Source organism: Hyaena hyaena, unplaced genomic scaffold (assembly GCF_003009895.1).
Source record: "Hyaena hyaena isolate Hyena2069 unplaced genomic scaffold, ASM300989v1 scaffold_602, whole genome shotgun sequence".
In the NCBI taxonomy this organism is placed as follows: Eukaryota; Metazoa; Chordata; class Mammalia; order Carnivora; family Hyaenidae; genus Hyaena; species Hyaena hyaena.
Genome location: NW_024081229.1, coordinates 139,823 through 148,669, shown reverse-complemented (window position 1 = coordinate 148,669; position 8,847 = coordinate 139,823). Strand labels below are relative to the sequence as shown.

Below are 8,847 nucleotides of genomic sequence, written 5' to 3'. Positions count from 1 at the left end.
AACCATGAGAGACTCTTGAATGCTGAGAACAAACTGAGGGCTGATGGTGGTGGGGGGAGGTAAGGGGGGTGATGGGCATGAAGAAGGGCACTTGTTGGGATGAGCACTGGGTGTTATATGGAAACCAACTCGATAATAAACTATTTAAGAAAAAAAAAAAGACTTGCCAACTGAGCCACTCGGCACCCTGTCTCATTTGTTTATTTATTTCTTCCTTCGCCCCACAGATATCATCTGTGCAGATGTTGTGTCCTGAAAATGTTGAGTAAACCATATTTATGCTTCCAGGAATATGCATGTAAATTTTATTTTATTTTTTTTTAAATGTTTTTTATTTATTTGTAGGAGAGAGAGAGAGAGACAGTGTGAGCAGGGGAGGGTCAGAGAGAGAGGGAGTCACAGACTGAAACAGGCTCCAGGCTCTGAGCTGGCAGTCGGCACAGAGCCCGATGCGGGGCTCGAACCCACGAACCGCGAGATCATGACCTAAGCGAAAGTCGGACGCTTAACCGACTAAGCCACCCAGGCGCCCCCTTTTTTTTTTTTTTTAAATGTTTTTTATATGCATGTAAATTTTAAAAAGCCAAGTAAACATATAGTCATAATGCATGGTGAGAAGGGCTATGAGGAAGGATAAGCACAGCTATCTTGGAAAGGGCTAGCCTTTTTACAATTTGGGTGAAATGACCATGCCCCCTGTATCAGTCATTGCTTAATAACAACCATAACATTTTAGTGCCTATAGTAATATACATTTATCTCTTTCACATATTTGTGGAGCACATATTTGTGGAGCAGCACATATTTCTTAATCAGTTGGGCTTGGCTGGACATCCACATCTCAGCTGAGCTGGATCCTGTCAGCTCCACATGTGTTTCTCATCACCACAGGCAGTGGACCTACTAGGCTCTCTTTACCTCATGACAAGGGCAGACATACAAGAAGGCATGCCGTATGCAGAAGAATGAAACTGGACCACTTTCTTACACCACACACAAAAATAAACTCAAAATGGATGAAAGACCTAAATGTGAGACAGGAAACCATCAAAATCCTAGAGAAAACAGGCAACACCTCTCTGACCTCAGCCACAGCAACTTCTTACTTGTCATGTCTCTCAAAACAAGGGAAATAAAAGCAAAAATGAACTATTGGGACCTCGTCAAGATAAAAAGCTTCTACACAGGGGCGCCTGGGTGGCTTAGTCGGCTGAGCGCCCGACTTTCGCTTAGGTCATGATCTTGCGGTTCGTGGGTTCGAGCCCCGCGTCGGGCTCTGTGCTGACTGCCAGCTCAGAGCCTGGAGCCTGTTTCAGTCTGTGACTCCCTCTCTCTCTGACCCTCCCCTGCTCACGCTGTCTCTCTCTCTCTCCTAAAAATAAGTAAAACATTAAAAAAAAAAAAAGAATGTTACAAGGTAAACATGATTTTATTAAAATACTCTGCCCTCCAGAATATTTATTTCATTTCAGCTTAGAGCAGCGGGTTTCCTGCTGCTTTGCTTCTGAGACAGAGAAAACTTCTGGAAACAGGGTCTTGTTTTATATGAAACGCAATGGCTGCCAGAGTTGCTGGATCTGCCAAGTTGACCCAGCATCAGTTTGATGTCGGAGGCCGGGTTTCTTGCATTTCTCAGGAGAACGCAGGCCACCCCATGACTTAGAGTTCATCCTTACCTTGGACTCGGTGGGGATTAGGAGGGATAAGAGCTTCAAAGCCCGACGTGAGTACTTAGGAAATTGGGGAGAGAGAAGATGGATGGCATGAGACACATCCTGACCTGGATGATGAGCATCTGGAGGGTGAGCATTTTGCATACCAGCATTTTGCATAATGAAAGAAACACAGAAATATCCAACAACTGTGAACACATGACATTCTTTTCTGTAGCATAGTCCTTTAAGCCTTGGTGTTCCAACAGAGAACTGCCAAAGGGATTCCTGGCTACGGCACCTCTAGGGAAAGAGAAGAGGATGTCTGACCTATACATGAGTTTTGTGTCCATTCTGGGGCTTACAGCTGGATCCCAAGCCACTTTCTTTACATCTAATTTTCAGCTGAAGTAAGGCAAGGTTATTAAAATTTATGAATGGCTCTAGAGTCTAGAGCCACAAGAGCTCTCAGAGCTTCTCAGAGCTGACACTGATCATGTGAAAACTTGTCTAGTAAGAGGAGACTTCCATGGAAATCTTTACTCTGAAGTGACCCGGATTCAGAGCCCACCTGCCTGGGAAAGGAGTTTGTGTTAGAGCTGGCAAGGCTGTTCTCTGTAAGATGACCACCAAGTGACCACCCACTCCTGCCTAGAGTCAGAGGAGGAACAGTGGGGTGTGAAGGGGCAGCCCTCCACCACTGCATTCCCAATGCACCAGCCAGGTGGGATGAATGTTGGGACCTGGTGACAAGATGAAGGTGATCTTTGACCTTGAACTTCTTCATGCAAGAACTTAACAGGCATCAGTAGCAGATGGGAGGGATTGCTGATGTTTCAACCACTGACATCATCTTGGATCTCTTGCAGGCTACTGTCATTTATGTCTTATGTACATTCTTGTTTTGGATTGCTGAGATGTCTCCCTCAGGATCAGCAATGTCTGTTAGAGGTTGGGGTTGTCCTCTTCGCTGTGGAGTTGCCTGTCCAGAACAGGCAGAGGATGGGATTTGATACACGGTACACCTCACTGCCTTGCTGGAGGGCCCTTTACTCTGAGCATGGTGCACACTGAGCAATGGGAGGACATTCAGGTTTAGGACAACAGGAAGCCCCAACATTCCTAATAGAAGACTTCATGGGGCCACCTCCTCCATCATAGGTCTGCTCAAAGACAAAAAAAAAAAAAAATTAAGTTCTCCAAAATAAATACATTTCATTTAAATTTACCCAGCATAGAGCGAGGGAAGGATGAGCAGAAATAGACTGAAATCAGAGAGGGAACCCAGGCCTGATGGTATAAAACCTTGCAGTCCCTTGAAGTTGAGACCTGAGATTAGCTGATTTGGCCAGAGGACTAGAAAGGAATTTCTTTTTTATTTCCTTCATGCCTCCCATCTAGGGCTTCAGTTCTGGGAGCAGAGAACTGGAATCCCCTTTGGGTTCCACAGCGTGAGATTAAAGGACGTGAATAAATGTGTGAGGACTTTAGAGGTCCAGAGCTGTGACAGCTGATGACAAACTTCAGAGTCATAAATCCATGGCCTGGAACAGATTTTATAGGGTGGAGAAAGCAGACTGACTTTAGAGGTAGAATGCCTGGGTTGATGCCTTGACATTGTTGGGCACCAGCTGTGTGACACTGGGCAAATTGCTTGGTCTCTCTGAGTCCTGGATTTCCCAAAAATAAAATTAAAATAGTAATACCAGCCTTCTGCAACAGGTTTATTAAGAGGATCAAATAGAATTAATATATATGTGCTTAGATACTTTAAAGAGCTAAAATATTCTAAGACATTGTCATTAACTTTTCAAGTCCCAGACTCCCGAAATCCAACATTTTAAAGCCTCTTTTGGACTGCCTGAACAAAAGGAAAACTTTTCTGAAAGCAGCATACTGAGCCTGGAAGGAAAAGTCTGATGGAGGCTGGGGAAGTCTCAGCACATTTCACTTGATACATGGGGTCTTGTATGTAGGAAGATGCTCAATACCTGCGTTTAGATTCCACTGAGAATAGAACTGGAGGAATTGGATTAAAATTACAGCAGGGAGAATGTGGGGTAAACAATTATAATTCAGCATTGTCAATAAAGAGAGCTGACCCAGGAGCACGTGGAGTTTTTCTTGTGTGTCTGTAAGAGGGAGAAAGCAATTTCTGTGGAAGTAGAAAAAAGATAAATGACTACCCACTGTCCACATCTCAGCCAAGACTTCCTGAGTCAGCAGAAGATGTTTAATGAGAAACGAATGATTTAGTTGTTTGAAAGGCTTATTTTAATTCATTTTATTCAAATTGACTTTGCTTTCTCTTCAATGGTAACTTATGGTAACCCAGTTTCATTGATTCACTTCTTTTGGCCAATAAATTATTCCAAAGTTCTAGTGCAGTGATTTTCAATCTTGGTGATGCAACAGAATCACTTAAGCAAATAGATGATGATAGATATAGATAGATAGATAGATAGATAGATAGATAGATAGATAGACAGATAATAGATCAATGGATGGATAAATAGATATTTGCATGGCATTCCCCAGACTTCTTGAGTCAGAATCTTCTAGAATCTGGGCTCAAAGACCAATATATTCCCAAAGCTTCACAGGTGAGGACCATAAATGCCCTTCAAATCCTTCATTCTGCAATGTCACATTGTAACCCTTGAACTCAGTTGTTTTAGAATTGTGTACTGTATTATGAAACTGACTTAAGTATTGTTTTTTGGGGAAAAGCATGCACTCTTTCAAAGCAAGATTTGACTAAACTTGATTCTATAAATTTTATCAAAGGCCCATCTAATTTCATGGTGATTCTATATTACTGATGAATAAAGGAAAATCTTGTATTTGGAGATCGAAAACTCTTCTGACGGTAAAAGACTGCTCTGAAGAAGTCATTTCACTCCTTCTGTGTTCCAGCCTGGGGCACATGTGGGGTTAGGGCTGGGGAGTGAAGATTTCTGTGTCTTTTGGCCTGAAATTCACTGGGTAGAAGCCAGTTTCCACGTATGTAGATGACAGCCGAAGGAGATGAAAGGAGTGAAGAAAGCTGAGTGGTCTAATGGGAAGAACAGGAAAAGATGCTGGAATTTCATCTCCTACAAGCTCTAAATTAGAAGTCTCTTCAGAAAGGTCTTGGGAAGTTATAATTAAGGCTCCTCACACAAAGCTGTCTGGAACTTCACCACAGTCTCCTCTGGGGTTCTGTATAGACGCCCAGGAGGTTTGCATGCCCAAGATAACATTGCAGGTGAATACATACTTTTTCTATCATGCAAAAAGGACTCATTGGTAACAGCTCAAGATTGTAAGAAAGACTTTTACTGTTTCTCAGGTTTTGTATACCACTTTACACATAGTAACTAGATAAGACTTGAAATTACTTTTTAAGGAGTCTTTTTTCCTATATACAAAGGAAAAATTTTGCTGAGAGTTTGTTACACACATACGCTCAGTGCCATTTCCACATTCTTGAAAGCTGACATTGTGTGGCATTCCCAAACCAAGCTGGTGAGATGATTTTTCTTTTCTTTCCCCCTTTTACACAACTAATTACATAGTTGCTATGTGCTCAGATCCCTCAACATCTATGCCAAAGAATCTGGGAGGACCCCTGCCCACCTGTGCACTCAAAAATCAACAAACAAGACCTCAGTGAGGGTTGCAGGTCCCAGGAAGCTTACCCACCCTCGCTCATCACAGTGGGGCAGGGGTGGGGCGTGGGGGGGCCTGGAAAGTCCTGACCTGGGCAGATACCCACCGGTGAGACTGCGGAAGTACAGCCTGTCTGAGGGGGAGATTCCAGCAAGACAGAGACACAGTCTGGACACAGAAGCACTCGCCTCCCCAGGATGACACTGCACAGGGCGACGCTGTCCTGAGGACGAGGTGGAAAGCAGAGCAGGGAAAGCATGCCCGGTATCCCAGCTGTGGGGGTTGCAGCTGGAGAAACCCATTTTTCTCTCCAAAAGTACGCTGATTTCTGAGGTAGGACCCTTGTGACTTGGGAGAGGGAGAAAGAGAAGGAAGCATATTAAATCCGAAGGCATTAAAGGAACTTGGCTCCTGCTGTCTGCTTCAGAACTTCAGCACGAAGTCCTTCACAGGAAAACTGCACTTGAGGGTCTCTCTGCCAAGTCCACAGCCCCCCAGTGCCCGAGTGCTAAATCCATACACCCCCCTCCCTGTACGACCTCCGACCTCCGAGTGCGGCAGTGAAAACGCGTTAGGTAATTGGGTTGCTCTTACAAAAATGGAACTGCAAACTGGGCCTATAGTGCCACCTCCTGGAACAGAAGAGAAAGGCTTCCTGCAGCCAGCCTGATGAATTAAAGGAAGAATAAAAAACACGAAGGTTAAGGATTTGGCCACAAGAGAGAACAGAAGAAGTGAAACAGGTTTATCCATAAAAAGCCTAGGAAACTTCAGAGAAGAAACACCAAAGAACAGGACCACATCTGAATATAACCAGTAAAGATACTTCAAATGTGAAAGCAGCAATGCAGAAATACAAGGCACTCAAAAATCTAGAATGCACGCCATTGCCAAAAGATACCAATAATTCTCTAACAATTGAGCCCAGAGACACTTTATTAGAGATCTAGCTAATAAAGAATTCAAAATAGCTTATTGGAGAAACTCAACAGGCTATAAGAAAACTTACAAATACAGCTCAGTGGCACTTGTGGGGATGAGCACTGGGTGTTATACGGAAACCAACTTGACAATAAACTATTTTAAAAAAAGAAAAAAGAAATGCAGCTCGATGCCCCATCCCTGCTTCGATGCTCCACGGCTGCACCCAATAGTTCGCAGGCAGAAAGGTGTTGTTTGTGTGAAGTGGATGGTTGCTGTGACAGAGTACTACTTTGAAGCACTGGGAGAATTTGACCTGTGGCCAGATGGTCACCTGATCTATTATGATGACTAAACTCGGCAGAGTGTGGAGGATAAGGTCTACCTGCCATTGGACTGCATCAACATCTGCATGGGGAACAAGTGTCAGGATATTCAGCCTCCAGATGGGAAGCCAAAAAACGCTATGCTGCAGATTGTTTGCTGAGATGGGAAAACTATGTGTCTTTGTGCAGAAAGCACAGATGATTGTCTGGCATGGAAATGTACACTCCGGGATTCTAGGACAAACGCAGCTTATGTTGGCTCATAAGTCCTATATGATGAGACAACCATGGCTTCTTCCCCTCCTCCTTGCCCAGCTTATGGGGCACCAACCCTTGAGGCATATGGCTATGGTGGGGCATCGCCTCGAGGAGCTCAAGTTGTCTATGCTGTGAATGGTCGGGCTTGTGCTGCATCCTACCAATACCCATATGCAGGACTTTATGAACAACAGTCTGCCAACCAAGTCATCATTCGGGAGCAGTGTCGAGACAGCGACGGTGATCTGGCCCTGGGCGTGCTGGCCGGAGCAGCCACCGGCATGGCCTTAGGGCCTCTGTTCTGGGTCTTCTAGAGTCCTTCAGATCTGGATGTGCGTAGCTCCGGATGCCCTGTGTGCAATAATATAATTTTCAGGGCACATATATTGGTGATGAAGGTTTTTAATAATAGTTTTAATTGCTCTTTTGAAAGTGATGACATCATAGTTACAGCTAATCCATACATGTACCGTAGAGAAGGCGTCTGACTTACGTTTAACTAAAACATGGACTCTCTGGGGCACTGGCTCATCCCAGGAGTTTCTTTCTAGAACTCTTGGAATACCTTATTTTGAACATAGCTGTTTAGAAGGGTATTTTCTTTTCAGAGTTAAGTATAGTGCTTAAGGGATAATTTAGTGTTCTCTTAATATACGGTGATGTACGAGTGAGTGATGTGGCAAGGAGAACTGCAGCTTCTTTCTGTTTAACATTGAGCGTTGAAGCCTCGGATCAAAGCTGGCTACCTGTAGCTTCAGGAGCTGTGGGCTGGTAAGCAATCAGGAACATCCCTGAGGCAGGGGGGTGGTATCCCCAGGACATCTGGGGCCAGCAGGGCTGACTGCTTAGGATGATGGGGGAGGGCCAGGTCCCCTCTCCGGCCCCCCCTTAAAATGATGCTTCTTCATTTTATTCTTTGTTTATTCTTGGCAGTGATCCTTGGAAAATATCCCACATTAGGAATTGACTTGGGCCTCAAAGTTTTATCCTTTAAAACTTGAAGAAGGCAAAACAGTTTCAAGCATGTGGAGGTAGATTTGCTTTATTCAGAGATGATCTTACATTTCTTTCTGTCTGCTTTGAGTATTTTTATTGCCACATTAGCCTACTTATAGCTTATTTTTCTACTTGTTGAGCAAGTGATATTAAAAGAATGGTGAGGAAAATGGAATGAGAGCCATAGTTACTGTGTCAGGCTTCCAGGGATTGCACGATGCAGAGGATGCTGTTTTCCTCTCTTCTGTCCTTCTCAAGACCTGTTAAAGAGTCGGTGTCCTGTTTTTTGCAGGCCTGGGGCACTGTGACTCTCCCCGAAGCCCTGGAGTTTGGGGAGCCCTGGTGGTGGCATAGTAGGGCCTCTTGGGACCATGGCTGTGGGGGAGACTCAGATTATAGATGGGAAACGATGCCTAAGAACATGAGTGACCTTCTGTCAAGATATTACTCAACTTGACCAGAATACTGGCTTTGTTTTTATTCCTGATATAAAAGTTTAAACCATGTAATTTTGAGTCCCAGCTATGTGTGAAACTCTGGAAAACCCATAATCCTGCACTTCTGTTATTTCTTTATGTGAATTTTTAAAGCCCAGAATTAGTCCAGTCTTCTGCTTTAAGAAATGCACTTCCACCAAGGCAGCTTAGCACAGTAACAACTCCTGCCCTGGCACTCCAAAATACACTCCCTAGTAGCACAAAACTCTGTTTTTACTTTCTGTGACCAGTGACATACATAACTTGTTTCATTGGTCAACTGACTCCATCTCTGAGCAGAGGCTTACACAGATCTCCACGTGAAACCATCTGCCAAATGACCTTTATGGTGACCACAGTCAGCTCTGTTTTCCTGGGCAGTTCTGCTGAACTTACTGACACTATAGAGTCTGTTTCTAGTTGAAAGGAGGTGCACTTGACTATCATCCCTTTGGATATTTGAGATGGTGGAAAATTGCCAGATCTGATGTGTGACAATGTTGGTTTTGATGGCGAAAAAATGTTGCTTTTATGATTTTATATACTGTATAGTAAGTATTGCTTTGT

At 43.9% G+C, this 8,847-nt stretch overlaps 1 pseudogene; it reads left to right on the top strand.

Moving 5' to 3' along the window:
- The first annotated feature begins 2,406 nt into the window (after window positions 1-2,406).
- Window positions 2,407-7,128, top strand: LOC120248568 (annotated as a pseudogene).
- The last annotated feature ends 1,719 nt before the right edge of the window (window positions 7,129-8,847 follow it).